Source organism: Oryzias latipes, chromosome 2 (assembly GCF_053564925.1).
Source record: "Oryzias latipes strain Hd-rR chromosome 2, Olatipes_Hd-rR_3.1".
NCBI lineage: Eukaryota > Metazoa > Chordata > Actinopteri > Beloniformes > Adrianichthyidae > Oryzias > Oryzias latipes.
Window position 1 is genome coordinate 38,643,427 of NC_136238.1, and position 16,595 is coordinate 38,660,021.

At 41.5% G+C, this 16,595-nt stretch overlaps 1 protein-coding gene and 1 long non-coding RNA gene across 8 annotated transcripts in view; one reads left to right on the forward strand and one right to left on the reverse strand.

Annotated features, from left to right (window-relative positions):
- Positions 1-16,595, reverse strand: part of LOC110014093 (NACHT, LRR and PYD domains-containing protein 12-like) — a 471,367-nt gene that overhangs the window by 283,295 nt on the left and 171,477 nt on the right. The gene's annotated exons all lie outside the window — the stretch shown is intronic.
- LOC111948661 (uncharacterized) lies at positions 878-10,876 on the forward strand. The gene is made up of 2 exons (XR_013652248.1): positions 878-1,588; positions 7,849-10,876. It is a non-coding gene; the product is annotated as an uncharacterized LOC111948661 (long non-coding RNA).

Consider the following 16,595-nt stretch of genomic DNA (forward strand, 5'->3'; position numbering starts at 1 on the left):
CATGGGTTGCTATGGCAACTTGACATACCCTGAAACATACCTCCATTTCTGGAACCGAAAGCTGAGGTTATCAACTTCCTTAGCCTCAAACTTATCATGGGAGCTAGCATAACCTGCTTTCTGGAATGCCCCCCTGGTGGTGGCGGTAATAATAATTCTGTTTTCTTGTCAAATAACTTTCATTTTATTGTGTGCCATATGAACAACACCCAAAGAACAAAAGTAGTTAGCATGGTGTCCGAATTGCTTTTAAAATCCAGGGCACTATACAGTGCTGCGCCACATAAGGTTTCAGGGATTAGGGTGGCAATTTGGACACGGCCCTAGATTAAAAATGAGATTATTGCCATTAAAGAAATAATGCTGTAATGTGTCTGTTATTAATTAATCAGGATTAAAACGTTAATTTGACATCTCTAATAATATTTTATATTTGCTTTCATCAGGCATTCACTGCAAGTTCCACTTCACAGAATAAAACTGAAAAACTAATAGAGAAAAAGCTTTAGTCTCCATCAAGTCTCAGCAGTTGAAATTTGGATTTTTTTATTTCTCCCAACAGTGAGACCCCCCCCCCCCCCCGCCCCCCACACACACATTCTCCATTGAACAAATATGTGTTTTGTGTTTTTGTTTTTAAATCAACTTTATTGCACATTATGCCATTTTACAAGGATGTACTTTTAGGTATGCAATAAAAAACACAACTACAAATATCAAATACACATCTGTAACAAACAGAAGAACAAGATTTTTTTTTATTTAAAATAGAAATAAGCCAGGGGGTTGAACTCTACGAGAAAATACTGAATCTATCACATACAGACAATGTTCTGATTTCTTTTTGCGTCTCTGAATTTCGAATACTGTTGATATACAATATGCGTTTTGTGTTTTTTATTTTATTTTTTTTATTTATTTATTTTTTCTATAAAAATGCGTTTTGTGGTAATTCAGTTGAGAAGGTTTTTGAAAACGTCATATCCGCTTTGCGTCTCTTATGACAACAGTGGCGTTTTGTTTCATTATTTTTTCATCGACTTTAATATTTTCTGACTAAAATTAATCATTTAAATTTGCAGCTATTTTTTTAAGAGACTGAGTTTTTTAAATACGTTTTTTTTTTTAAATATTTAAATAATGACGTTCCTGTCGTGACCAGGAAGTAAACAAACCGAGGCACTAGCAGCGTTAGGTTGTGTTTAGAGATAGGTGGTGTTTTGATGATAAACGTTTTTGAGGCTTGTAAAGAGATGTAGCGATACGTGGTTCGATTCAGATCAACCGTCTTTCGCTAAAGTGTCGTAAATGAGTGGAGAAGTGTTGAACGGAAAGACAACGTGGATTGCTGTGAGTGTGAGACTAGCAGATGATCGATCGGAGCTGCAGTGAAGAGGACGGCGGTGTTTGTGGGAGTTGGAGCTGAAGATCGGAGCAGGAACCATGTCTTCAGAACCTCAGGAAGGTTCTGTCAGAGAACAACTTTCTGCTGCTGAAGGAACCATCGTCCAGAACGAGGAGGAACTCTGTCGTCAGCGCAGACTGCTGGATAGCAGCTGGAACCCGCAGCTTCAGCTACACGTAGTTGGTACGTTCACTGCTGCAGACAAATAGATCATGAACGTCCATGTTTTCCTCGCCAGAGCTGCTATCTGGATCCAAACTGTACGGATGGGAGGGCTGATCTAATGGGAGAGAGTGTATACAAAGGGATGATGGGAGATCAGCGGGCAGAACCCGCGCACTGCGAAGCTTAGACGCACCGCTGTTTGTTTTCTTCTTTTCTTTCTTTTGGTTGTCCGCTCTCTCCATCCTCAAGGCAGAAAAATGAGTGGGACTTATCTGCCACCAAACAGCCAATCACAGACAAGAGTGTTCATGCTGATTGGTCTAGATTCTATCCAATCATTTGTCTCTGGACTTTGTATCATTCTTGTTCCACCAAGATTCTGCAGTCTTCAACCATTCTGGCCCGTTTCTTCCTGAGTAAAACCCAGAAGTTTCAGCAGAACCAAAATAAAAAAGGGTTCTGTATTTATTTATGTTTGTGTAGCGACCGTCTTTAAAAAGTTCGCAGCAGGAATAATTAGTTTATGTTAATTAATTTATGTTAAGATTATTATTTGTATCTGAACTACAGTTCTATTCATAAAAAAAAGTTGCAACATAAAGAGAAAATAGTGTGGCTTTATTGGTTTCCCCAAATGAATGCAGAGTGAAGCCACCAGAAAATAAAAAATAATAAAGGTAAACCAGGACATAGAAAAGAAAGACTGGCATTCTAAAGTCAAAGTCAGTCAAAGTCAAAGTAACTTTATAGTCAACCTCTATAATGTTTTCACATACATAGAAATTAAAATTCCGTTTCTCTTCACACTCCAGTCTAAATGGGGAATCTAACTTAAAATTACAGAATAAAATAGAATAAGACAAACACATTAGGTGACTATAAATAATAAAAAATAAAGTCATGACTGTAAAAATGGGAAAAAATAAAGTGACTGTAGTATTGTTCTTCATTTTTTACAGCACCAGTGAACTGGTGGAGGGTGCAGTTCATTGCTGATGAGGTAGAATGTCAGAGTTCAGCAGCAGAGCAGGGGGGCAACGGGGCAACAAGAGGGGAAGGGGGGGCAGGGCCGGGAGAGAGAGCTCAGCTTCCTGACAGCTTAATGGAGAAAGCTGTCTCTGAGTCTGCTGGTCCTGGCCTGAAGACTACGTAGTCTCCTCATGGATGGCAGCAGACTGAAGGAGCTGTGGGATGGATGGGTCGGGTCATCTGCAATGCAGAGGGACTTCCGGGTGAGGCGGGTGCTGTAGGTGTCCTGGAGGGAGGGAAGGGGGGCACCGATGATCCTCTCAGCTGCCCTCACGATGCGTTGGAGGGACTTCCGGCAGGACGCGTTGCAGGTGCCATACCACACCGTGATGCAGCTGCTCAGGATGCTCTCCACTGTGCCTCTGTAGAAAGTGTGCATGATGGGCTTTGGCTTTCTTCAGCTTTCGGAGGAAGTGGAGTCGCTGCTGCGATTTCCCAGCCAGTGATGTGATGCTATCCGACCAGGAGAGGTGGTCTGTGAAGTGCACACCCAGGAACTTGGTGCTGCTCACTCTTTCCACCGTAGTGTTGTTGATGGTCAGTGGAGCATGCTGAGTGTGGCTTCTCCTGAAATCCACCACTATCTCCTTCGTCTTCTCCACGTTCAGGAGGAGGTTATGGTCTCTGCACCAAATGGCCAGGTGGCTCACCTCACTCCCGCTCCTGATGAGACCCACCACTGTAGTGTTGTCCGCAAACTTTATGTAAATGTTGGAGCTGTGTGTCGGAGCGCAGTCGTGGGTCAGCAGGGTAAAGAGGAGGGGGCTCAGCACACATTCCTGGGGAGCCCCCGTGTTCATCGTGATGGTGCTGAATGTGTTGCTGCCGACTCGCACTGCTTGTGGTTCCCTGTCAGGAAGTCTAGCAGCCAGTTGCACAGAGGGGCGTTGAGCCCCAGCTGAGCCAGTTCGTGAGTGAGCTGCTGGGGGGGGGCGATGGTGTTGAATGTTGAACTGAAGTCAATGAACAGCATCCTGACATATGAGTCCTTATTCTCCAGGTAAGTGAGTGCAGAGTGAAGAGCAGTTGAGATGGCGTCCTCTGTTGAACGGTTGAACCGATAGGCAAACTGAAATGGGTCCATGGAGGGGGGCAGGACAGACTTTATGTGCTGCATGACCAGCCGTTCGAAGCTCTTCATGATGATGGGGGGTCAGAACAACCAGACGGTATTCATTAAAGCAGGAGGGAGATGGCTTTTTTGGGACGGGTATGATGGTGGTCGCTTTGAAGGATGTGGGGATGACAGACTGACTCAGGGAGATGTTGAAAATGTCTGTGAAGACATCAGCCAGCTCACCCGCACAGTCTCTCAGCACCTGACCGGGGATGTTGTCTGGACCTGGGGCCATCCGTGCATTGATCCTGAGGAGGGATCTCCTCACGCTGTCTGAAGACAGCGACAACACCTGGTCACCAGGAGAGGGTGGGGTTTTCTGGGCCGTCGTGCTGTTCACTGCCTCAAAGCGAGCGTAGAAGGAGTTCAGATCGTTCAGCAGGGAGATGGAGCTGTCACATGTCTGTGGTGGAGGTTTGTAGTCTGTGATGGTCCCTAGTCCTCGCCACAGGCTCTGGGTATCTCTGCTGTTGCTGAAGTGATGAGCTATCCTCCTAGAATATTGTCTCTCAGCTTCCCTGATGCCGCGGGACAGGTTGGCCATAGCTGTCCTCAAGGCCTCCTCATCTCCAGCTCTGAAGGCAGCATTAAGAACCTTAAGGAGTCTGTAGACCTCTCTTGTTAGCCACGGCTTCTGATTTGCCCGTGATGGTCTTGTTCACTGTGACATCATCAACACACTTGGCAGTCTCTGTGTACTCCTGGAGGTCTGTGGTGTCGTTGCTTGTTGCACCCTACTTGAACATGTTCCAGTCAGTGGAGCTGAAGCCCAGTATGTTGTCTCCACATGTTGGAAAGTGAATGTGTTGTTACAGTCTTGGAAACACACTTTTGGGGTCTGCGTGGTTAAAATCCCCAGCCAGGATGAGAAATGCGTGGGTGTGTAGTCTGCTGCTCGCTGATCTGTAGGTGCAGGTCGTGCAGTGTCTCCTTCCTGCCGTCATTGTTGGCACTGGGGGTGAAATATACTGCAACAAGCAGTATTGCGGAATTTCCCCACTGAAGGTAGAACAGACGACACTTTACCATCATGAACTCCAGCAGATCTGAGCATTGTGTGGCGACCACAACAGCGTCGCGACAATAGGAATTGTTCATGTAAACACAAAGTCCACCGCCTCGCTTTTTCCGCGCAAGCAGCCTATCCGCTCGGTAACATGTTAGCTGGTCAAGTTGAATAGCATTGTCCGTGATACTGTTATTCAGCCAAGTTTCGGTGAACACAAAAACACAGCAGTCCTTAGCCCACCTCCGAGTGGAGCACAATAGACGAATGTGGTCCAGTTTATTTTCCAGTGAGCAAACATTTGACAGAATGATGGAGGGGATCGCTGGCTTGAACTGGTTGGCCGTTAGCCTAGCTCGAATGCCACAGCGTTTCCCCTGTTCTGTTTTCTCGCCCACCGTGGCGCGTCCAGAAAACATCCAAATCTTTATTAATATGTTACGGGTGCACAAGACTTGCCCAGGTTCAGATGGTTAAGGATATCAAAAACCAAATGTGCAAATGGGAAGAGAAAAATCACTCAAGTCTGCATGAATTTTCAAATCTTTTGCCAAAGGGAGAGCCAGGGGCGTCCGCAGTAAAAGTGCTTGACTTCTGCTCTGATCTGCTCTTCTCTGAGTCCCCCCCCCCCCCCCCCCCCTCTCACAGGAAGCAGGTTTTATTACCCAACATGTGTAAATCAAGTCATGGCATACAATGTTCAGCGTTAATCCTTACAAGCATGAAGTTAAGAGACCAGTCATTCCTGGTACGACTGACAGTTATGACTGCAACCCTAGCTGCATTAGAGGTTCTACTTGGACTGTCAAATTCCGCGCACCTTTCCGCTAGAATCTGGTGTATTTTAGTACGGTGTTTGGGCAAGTAACTGGTGTTACCGTCCTTACAGCCACGTTTTTGTTACATCTGAGACAGTGGTCGCTATCTGCGTCTACTTTGGAAAAATACAGACACACTTTGGATCTTTTAGCTCTCAGCCAAACTGCCATTTGCTTGGGTTTGTTGTCACTGTCAGTGCAGAAATACATCCAAATTCAAATCTTTTTCTATATCACCTAATTCGTCAAAATATCTCTGTACGCTTTTTAGGGCCACACTATATGAGGAAAACTCGTGATCAATGTTGCGATGACGATATAACTGGCGATACATAAACAAATAGCAAAAAAAATATATATATATTTCCATTTCTAATTAGGAGGCCAAGATCTAACATAAAAGCTCCATCTGATTGGTCAACAATGTGAAAAGCTCTATCTGATTGGTGAAATGCATAAAGGGGTTTATTCGATTCCTTAAATACTTCAAGCTGCCATAAGATTGTTTTAGCACCAATAAGGTTTACCATTTATTGCGATTTTCACAGATTTTTGCGATATGGATATTGCACAGCTTGAAATTGCGCTAACGATAAATTTGCGATTTATTGTGCAGGCCTACAATAGGGAGCCGGTTTAGCTCGTGCTGGTTTGCGGCGCCTTCCGTCCGTGAAACCAGGGTTCAACTCCGGGCTGCTCCCTGTTCCCTTCTCTACCTCTGCCGGTTCCAAGCCCGGTTTGAGAAGGTTGCGTCAGGAAGGGCATCCAGCGTAAAACAATGCCAACTCTACCATGCGACTCGTTCGCATGGGAGAAGCCGAAACTGGAAGAAGATTGTGCAGGCCTAAAGCCTTTTATATTATTGTTTATTTGCATTTCCACAATGTTTTTGCTCACATGATTACAGATGCACAGATTACAAATGCACAGATAAACTCAGAATATTACTCAGCGCACTTGCTCACCAACATTGGTTTCCATTGGCTTATTACCAACTACCTTTACGACTTATGTGACAGTTGCACATTTTTTGACATTTATATTTGAAGGACCTTGTCAATTATCTGTTATAACTCTTGTTATATTGATTGCAAACAAAATGATAAAGGCATTAAACAACAAAACATAAAACCAAAATGTTATATTTTGAATAAAAACTATATTATTAGCCGGTCGGCATCATTCCTACGCCACTGAAAACAGCACATGTGATTGGCAACCGGGCAGTGCATTCAGAGATTTCTAAGGGACAACCTGTTTTGTCCAGCAGCTGAATGGACAAATAAGAGCTGAGGTTCTCTTGTATTGGACAGATGTTACTGTTACAACATAGGTTTATGTAGCTGTATGAACCCTTTTTAAATTCAGGCTAAACTCTATCTTTATCATTTTTGATTGCATTTATTTTTTTGATCGGAAGGAAGTCAGAAAAAAAAGATGGGGACAAGAGTAAAAAAGAGAGGGAAAGGGGATAGAGGTTTGTGGACGATTAAAATAATACAAATGGTAAGCAAACGCCAAACGTCATTCCCCTAGCAAAAGGCTAGGTGGTAAAGCATATCAAGGGAATCTGCTCCCTTCGGCAACCTGACATCAGTCACAGACCAGAGTCAGCAAGACTACTGTAGATTGTTTTAAAATTGGTGGCTGATATTTTTTGAAAACCTTTGTTTCTTTGATTGGGTGTTTCAGCTGCTTCCTTGTCTCACAGCAAAACGCCTCTGGTTCAGATCCTAACTAGATCCTTGTTTTGAGTTTGCATGTTTTCATGAATGTATGGGTTTTTTTCCACCCACAGTCCAAATAACATGCCGTGTAGGTTAAATGGTAAATGGGGTATACTCTTGTAGCGCTTTCTACCTTCCTCAAAGGCCCAAAGCGCTTTACAGTCACACAACCATTCACCTAGTCACACACACATTCACACACTGGTGGAGGCTCCGCTGCTGAACACTAGCGCCAATCTTCCACCAGGGGAAAGGTGTGGTTAATTGATTATTCTAAATTGCCCCATAGGTGGGGATGACAGTGACCTACTGTAACAGTGTGTGTGTTGTGTTATGTTGTCATGTTACGGACTGCCAACCTGTCAAAGGTGTACCCCACCTGTTGGGGTGGTTGTTGTATTCCCAAAGTTGGTGTATTCCCAACAGTAGCTAAGTTAGGCTCTGGCAGCCCTGTGACCCCGAAAGGGATAATGCAGATAAAGAAAATTGGTGGATGGAGGGATGGCTGGCTGTATGTATTGGTCCTCGACAGTACAAAAAGTCCTTCAGACGGTCTCATTCCTGTGTTTGTGTTCCTGCAGTACTCCCCCAGCATTGGGTGACTCAAGAGGAAGGTCTCTGCAACCAGCAGAGGAACTTCAGAGTGGAACAGAAGGAACCACAACTTCTGCAGATTGAAAAGGAGGAACCAGAACCTCCACAAATAAAAGAGGAACTGCAGGAACCAGAACCTCCGCATTATAAAGAGGAACTACAGGAACCAGAACCTCCACAGATTAAAAAGGAACTACAGGAACCAGAACCTCCACAGATTAAAGAGGAACCAGAGGAGCGCTTCATCAGTCAGGATGAAGATCAGCTTGATCTGAAGCAGGAGACTGATACCTTGATGGAGATTCCTACTTATGAGGAAGATGAGAACAATGAAGCAGATCTAAACAATCAGCAGAACTTTAATGTAACTGATAGTCAGGGTGAAGAAGGAAACCAACATGAAGAATCAACATCAACTACAGATGAAGAGACAGACCCACAGAACAGAGATCAGAGGAAGAGAAGAGACAGAAGTCATGTCCAAAGTGTGGACAGCTCTCACAAAAAGTCAAGAAGTCACTTTCCAAAGGGAGGGAAACTTAACTATATAAAATCTGGTGAAAGAAAAAGAATTGCACACAATGTGTCTTCCCACATGAGAACTGAGTCTGATGGAAGACCTTATGTCTGTAAAGGATTTAGTAACGGTTTTAGTTACTGGTCTCAGTTCAGAAATCACAAAAGAACTCGCACAAGAGAAAAAAAATTATTTTGTAAAGAATTTGATAAAAGTTTTATTGATGTGTCTAATCCTAAAATGCACAGAACGGATACAGGGACGAAGCCTTTTACTTGTAAAGAATGTGATAAATGTCTTAGTCAGGCATCTAGTCTCAAAACACACATGAGAATTCACACAGGAGAAAAGCCTTTTTCTTGTAAAGAATGTGATAAAAGTTTTAGTGACATATCTAGTTTCAAAAGACACGTGAGAACTCACACAGGAGAAAAGCCTTTTAGTTGCAAGGAATGTGATAAAAGTTTTAGTGACACATCTAGTTTCAAAAGACACGCAAGAACTCATACAGGAGAGAAGCCTTTTTGTTGTAAAGAGTGCAATCAAAGTTTTAGTCAGACGTCTCATCTTAGATCGCACATGATAACTCATACTGGAGAGAAGCCTTTTACTTGCAAAGAATGTGACAAAAATTTTAATCAAATTTCTAATCTTAAAAGACACCTGAGAACTCATTCAGGAGAGAAGCCTTTTTGTTAAGATCGTGAAACAAGCTTTTGCATGTTTCTGGCCGCAAAATGCGTATAAGAATTCACATGGGAGACGCCTATTTCTTGACCAAAATATCAAAGAATTTAGCAAAAACGTAATGCATTAAATTAAAAGGAGCCTTAAATGAATGTTGAATGCATGGAAATGCAGTTTTCTGAAGTCTGACGTGCTGAAAAAAAGCCTATTTTGATTGTTTAGTATAATATTTACATTATGTTAAATAATATTTAGGTTTTCATCTTCTATAAGCAGGGCTGAGCGATATGCAATTTTTCTATATCATGAAATAGATTTTTTAACATTAGGCGATAATCATATATATATATATATCACAATATAATCCAAATAACTTTATTTGTCGCATTTGAACACTCTATGGCTAATAAGTCAAATGTGTAATCTTCAGCAGGTTGTTTAGATTTAAAATGTATTTTCTATTATACTTTAAACATAACAGATGCACTGAAGGACCATGATGCAACAGTTGTAGTTTTTTTCCAGATAAGAAAAAGGCATTTATATTACCAACTAATCCGAAAATTAAAGCAAGTTAAAGCTGTGCAGGTCTGACCTTTTTTTTGTTTTGTTTGTTATTTCAGTCTGAGATTGAACATGCTTGCTGGCTCTGCTTCAGGTGATAAAAAGGTTGGTTTTATTTCCAGTCTTAGCAATTTGGATTTGGACACAGACACTTCTGCAAACTAAAGCAAATATGAGATAACTTATATACATTATTCCAACAAACGATCACTCACCAACCCTCTAACTGGTACTTGCCAAAGAGTATTAAATAGTCGCGACTGGCCAGTGTTAATTTCAGGCCCTTCAAAATTAAAGCGTACCGCGATAAACTAATTTTTCTATCAAGAAAAAGTTATATCTCAATAAATGTAATTACAGTTTTATCTATCAGCCCTATCTGAGTCATAATCATCAAAAATTAATGATATATGGGATTGATACATTTCAATCTGTGTAATGAATCTATGCAATATGAGTTTTACTCTTTGTTGATTGACAATAAATATTGAACTTTTCCATGAAATTCTTTCTTTAAGGTTTATCTGTTAATAGAAATGGGCTGTTTTAAATTTTAACAGTAAAATTCTCAGCTCTTGAATGGCTTTTACCAGTTTTGAAGATACCATCACTTTTTGTACTGACATTGTCTATGAAATGATTTTCAAAGAAACATTTATCAACAATTCAGAAGCAATATTCAGTTTCTGTTGGTTGATTTTATTTGTTGATTTTCGTATTATTATTTTTTTGGTTTAAAGTTGTTAAGTTGACCATCGTGGTTGCAGTTTATGCTTAGACAATGTGAATGTTGTTTAAGTCAGTGTTTCCCAACCCTTGCTCCTCGGGGACCACTGTCCTCCGTGTTTTCCATTTTGTCATCAAAGGTAGGTGTGTTTGAGCAGGGTTGGATTGAAAACATACATGACAGTGTTCCCTGATGTCCAGGGTTTGGAAACATTGGTCTAAGTCTTATTTTGCATACATTTTTAATTCTAACAAGTTTTATGTGACTAGCAAATATTTCATTATTGTTTTATATCTTGTATTTTGCTGGGTCATGTGAATAGGTAGCAGTTTTGTAAAGAAAAGATTTTCCTAAAAATGTATTAAGGACGAAGTGGATAAAGAACTAGATTGGTGTTTCTGTCTTGTGCTCTTGTGAGTCATGTTTCCTAGTAAAGATTAGAACTGTTCCTCTGTTCTTTTCGGTTCTCAGTGTTCTGTCCCAATCTGATCTGTAAAGAATAAAGTGGACATGAAAATCAGTCAGAAGTGTGGAGTCTTTCCCACAGTGTGGGTTTCTGCTGTTTGCAATCAATCACATGACATTTAACCCTTATGCTATCCTAGGCACTTTAACATTGGGAGTTGGGTCATCTAGACCCACTAGACAGTGCTCTGAACCTTTTTTTTTCAATGATTTGTGATCTTCACTGGTGTCCATAGATTACATGAAATCTTTCCACCTTTATCCACCTTTGTCATGGTAGGAATAACACGTCAAAGTAAGGGTGGGGTCATCTAAGATAGCACAAGGGTTAAGTACTGCACTGAGCCTCACTCAGTGCAAAGTATTGTTTGTGCCACTCGTTGAACCTTTTCCAGTTTGGATCAGTTCTTTGATGGAACTTTTTATACCGTTTTTTAATGAACTTTTTTTAAAGTATTTTCTCTACAACAAAATTTGAGGACTTAAGTGCATCAACAAGAGAATAGTCACCAGTGACCAAGATTAATGGTACAGGGTAACTAGCACTACCAGCATTAAGTTCTGAGAATAATGTTGAAAGACTAATGGCATTGTCAATCCCTTCAGACATAACTAGTTTTTCATCTGCAAATGTGCTTCTGACAACAAATCATTTTTGACAACCATCAAATTGGAGAAAACTTTCTGTTTTCACCACCTTGTGTAACCACATCTGAGAGGTTTGCTTCAGGATGCATCAGTAAATGCAACCAGTTTTAAAATTCAATTTGGCTGACTTGGTCTTAAGTTATGAATGGTCTTTATTAGATACCAAATTACTTGAGAGAGATGAAGCTAGCTCTGCTGCAAACTGTACTCACACATAACAGAAGTTATGATCTTGAGGTATAACTTGTTGCAAATATATCAGACCCTCCACATTTGAAATCATCAACATGTCAAGCAAGTACACCAGTTACATCATTATTATTCAGCCAGAAGAAAACTGCTAAGTCACCTTTGGACATTTGACATCCTGCTTCCATTATTATATTGCTTCCATTGTGCCACTAGCTTTGGCACAATTTCAGTAAGAAGATCTAACTCACTTTCAGGTTATCTGGGTTCTTATGTAACACACTCTGCATGACATTCTTCAATCAAGCCTTCACTCTAAGCCAATAGCTAAATTCTTATCTGCTATGTACCTCAGCAGGACCTGGTCTGTCTACTTCCTTTCAGGTGTCCCTCGAGGTAAACCTTGGTTCAAGCTTATCCCACCAGCATGAAGTACGTCGTCGTCTCAGAGCCTGACCGCCAAAGACTATGGACTTTTGTCTCCGCACTCAGCCTGATGACGCCAAAGCCACTGCAAGAGCTTACTTTTCCTTCTTCAAATAAATAACTGTTTTCCAAACACCAACTTTATTTTTCCAGCTTACATGTTTTTGCTAATGTTCCTCTGCTACCAATATTAGTAAAAAACTATCCTAACGGTTAACGTTCAAACAACTTTATTCAGCCACTGCCGTTTCAAATTAACTTACACGAAGAAGCACAGCCCCATAACTTATTCTTATCCATGAACATAGTGCCTAGCTCAGGGGTCGGCAACCTTTTTTACTCAAAGAGCCATTTGGGACCGCCCCTAATAAAAAAGAAAGCACTCGGAGCCACAACCCATTTTGACATCATTATATATATTATGCATGTATATATTATTCAAAGGTGCTCATTACGTCGATCGCGATCGACCTTCAATGACATGAGTGTAGATCGCAGGCCAGAAAAGATTTTTAAAAAAAAAGTACTTCTTTAAAATCCACCAGTCAATTAAAATCCTCACTGAGAAGTACGGACTTGATTTACATGTAGAAGTCGGACATCGTCTGAAGCATACGTCGCTGCAAATGCACATTATGTTCTGTAACCCTTGTGCTATCCTAGGCACTTTAACATTGGGAGTTGGGTCATCTAGACCCACTAGACAGTGCTCTGAACCTATTTTCTTCAATGATTTGTGATCTTCCCTGGTGTCCATGGATTACATGAAATCTTTCCACCTTTATCCACCTTTGTCATGGTAGGGAGAATACGTCAATGTAAGGGTGGGGTCATCTAAGATAGCACAAGGGTTAAAGGACGATACCGCGGCTGCGTGTGGGCGGAGCTACTGGTTCTGGTCTGATCGCTGCATGGAGCGATGTGTTTATCAATGCATGGTAGACACTGAGAATGTGGAGAGATCAGGTTTATTGTTTTGAAGAGTTCTACTTGGTAATCATGTTTCCATGTTTGAGTTCATAAAATTATCCCAGGAAAGTCTCTGCTTCAACTCCTGCAGGGAAAGCTGCGTCTCAATCTGACGCCCGTGTTTCCATCTTTCTGACAGAGTTTGAAGACAAAGCCCCTCCTCCGCCTCTCTACCTGCTGTTCCTCTCTACCTGTTTACCTGTTCATATCCTCTGCAGCTGAGATTTGTTTCCCCCGCGCTCCTCAGTGTGTCCTACACAGAGAGCGCTAAATACGGTAGTCGGGGCCTCCTGCGCCGCACAAGGATGAAAGAGCTGGACTCAGGTTATAGCGGGGATAGAGCGGGTTAAGCAAATGAATGGAAGAAGGCGCTCCGCTGAAGAAATATTCAATATTGTACACATTTTATTATTAGTCTGAACTTTCTTTTATTTAGAAAAATCTTTTATTTTATCAGTCCAGTACGGAAAAAAACATCAACAAAAGCTGTGCTGGGCGGTTTTTGGCTGGATCTGGCGGTTTTCAGATGACTTTTGGGCTGGAAAACTGTGACTCTATCTGGCAACACTGGCGCAAACTCTCTGTCATCAGCGAGTTGGTCTCTGCCCCGCAGCACGTCAAGTTCCCGGCAGAAGATCGGAGTGTTTATTGAAGCCGCCCCGCGTGCCTCTCCCTGCTATCAGCTCTGCAGGTCTCGCCCGATAAATAGGATCTCATGACGAAGCTGTTTTTTACGTGGCTCTCGTTTCGTATGGAGCCAGCAGCGCCTTTGAAATGCCATGAAAAATGAAAAAACTAAAATAAAATTTAATTATTATAAAATACTCATTATTTTCCAAAGTCACAGGGAGCCACAACAGATGGATGAAAGAGCCACATGTGGCTCCGGAGCCATGGGTTGCCGACCCCTGGCCTAGCTGTATGCTAGAGTATGGTGTATGTGTGGTGTATTAAGGAAACAAAACTGTTGGTAACAGCACAACAACAATCTTTAAACTGCATTCTGGTTGTTTTGTTTCCCACCAGGTGACCCAGCAGCCAGTAAAACTGAAGAGGAGCGGCCGTCGTCTGACCTTCAGCTTATCTGTAGACTCCCAGAATTCCTCAGTTTGGCATCAGTTCATCAACAGAGAATCATTTTGCTCTCAAATCCAGAGAAATGGATTAAACATTATTTAACAATGAAAAGTTCGACAAATAATGAGCTTCTCAGTCCAAATGCAGTCAAATCTGTTCTTGCTCCTGTCTCTGGTGTGAAGAGGAGCAACCATTTCTCCTCTTCACATGGACTTTCAGGGATGAAGATCCAGCGTTCACAGAGGATGATGGATTTTCAGCAGCTCCACACATTTTCAGCTTCCAGAGCTAAAAACTGGATTTCAAACATCCCAGAGTTTCAGTCAATGAGTTTCCTTCTTTTTACTATCAAACAAACTGGTATTTGTTGAATCAGTCTCATTCTCATGAGGGATACACTAAGGACACCTGCTTAGTGTATCCTGCTTGATTGTTGCTGCTTTATTTTCTACAAACATTTGGATCCAAGATTATAGTAACCCTTGTGCTATCCTAGGCACTTAAACATTGAGAGTGGGGTCATCTAGACCCACTAGACAGTGGGCTGAACCTTTTTTCTTGTTTTCTTTTTTCTTCAATGATTTGTGATCTTCACTGGTGTCCATGGATTACATGAAATCTTTCCACCTTTATCCACCTTTGTCATGGTAGGAAGAACACGTAAATGTAAGGGTGGGGTCACCCTTGTGCTATAGTGAAAAAATAAGTCAATTTCAAAAAAGGCAATAACTGCAAAATAATGAATAAAGTGAAGAAAAAAAACACAAAGGAGTTTTGTCAATTTCAATATTTATCAGATAAGCAAATTCATAAAGCCTACAAATGACATAAAAGGAGACCTTTTTTTACCAACATGTTGCAGAGTTTAAATCTGTTTATTGTTTCTTCTGCATAGACTTGTTCAGTAAAGTACTGTTTGGAAAAGATAAAATAACAGTTTAATGTTGAGATGAAATAAACACAGAATCTTTTATTTTTGGTTTTCTGCCTTAATTTTGTGATAAATCTTATATAACATCCAGTTTACTTAAAAAGATCAATGTTACCTGTTTTTATTGGAACGAAGTCTTTTTAGATTTTTGTAAGTTTTAGAGTTGTAATGTCTGAAATTATTTAATATTAAATTTAATATTATCTGATAGTAAACTAATGTCCTTGCAGGGTTGACTGTAATGTTGGAGCCACAAAAATGCTCTCATAGGTTTATTAGTATGAGGTTGAAGGCTGAAAATGATGAGTTATTGGTTTGTATAAAATAAAGTAAAAACAAAACTATGGAAAAGATTAACAGCACATTTTTGCACAAAACATTTTCTTTTTCTTAAGGGATGGCCTTGCAAAAAATAATTAAGAAGCACTGCCCTAAAAGCTCCAATAGCAGCTCAGCAGAAACTCTGATCTTTCTTCTTTGCAGCTCTTGATGTGGAGGGGCGGAGCCTGAAGAGGAAGCATCTTTTTGCAGGTGGTGCTGCAGCTTTGGGCATGTTTTCCAACTCTTTAGCTTCTGCTGTTCATGAAGTCGTGTCCCTCTGTTCTTGGAAAGGAGAAACGTGCAGAGAACTTTTCCCATTTCCACTCCCTCCTTTCAGCTGCTGCCCACTGTTCCCCTCTGAATCAGGAGGGAGGAGCTCTCATCTGTTCTGCCCACCCCCATCTGGAAAGACATCAGCACCACCTGAACATTCCAAAGCTCTTTTCCAACCCATTTCTACTGAGAAGGAACCAAACACATGAAGATTAGAACAGCTGGAACAGGATGAGGGGGAAGGCTAAAGATTCAAGTCTGTTTGTGAGTCAAAGATAGAATGAAGACAGAAATCAATAGAAAACACAGAGTTGATTCAAAAGAGCTTTTTATTAGATCCAAACAGGCTGCAGGAATTTTACAGACAGCTTTCAGTTCGAAGCCTTTTGACACTAAGATGCAGTTCTGCAAACAGCCAGCAGGTGTCTCCCTTCTCCGTCCTGCTTCAATGCAGTTGGTGTTGTCGCAGCAGCTGCATAAACCCTTGTGCTTTCCAAGGAACTTTAACGTTGGGAGTAGGGTCATCTAAATCCCACATGACAGTGCACTAAACATTTTTTCTTTAAATATGTTTGATCTTCACTGGTGTCGATGGGTTACATGAAATCCTCTTCACCTTTATCCACATTTGCCATGGTAGGGAGAACACGTCAATGTAAGGGTGGGGTCATCTGGACCCCACAAGATAGTGTTGTAGCAGGATGATGCTGCACAGCTGCAGGCAATCCCCCTGACTACCTGGGAGCAGTATAAAAATGGTTTTGCCAAACACTTGAGCACTTGCTGTGTAGTTCTCAGACTTCCTGGTAAGTGTGGTGATGCTGTCTCCCATTGAATCTGCTTTGGATTTTTTTAGGAATGGGAATCGAAGCCCCATGAAGCTTCCCTTGGGGTTCATGCAATTGTGCCGGAAAAACGAACCAACCATTCAGGGCTTTGA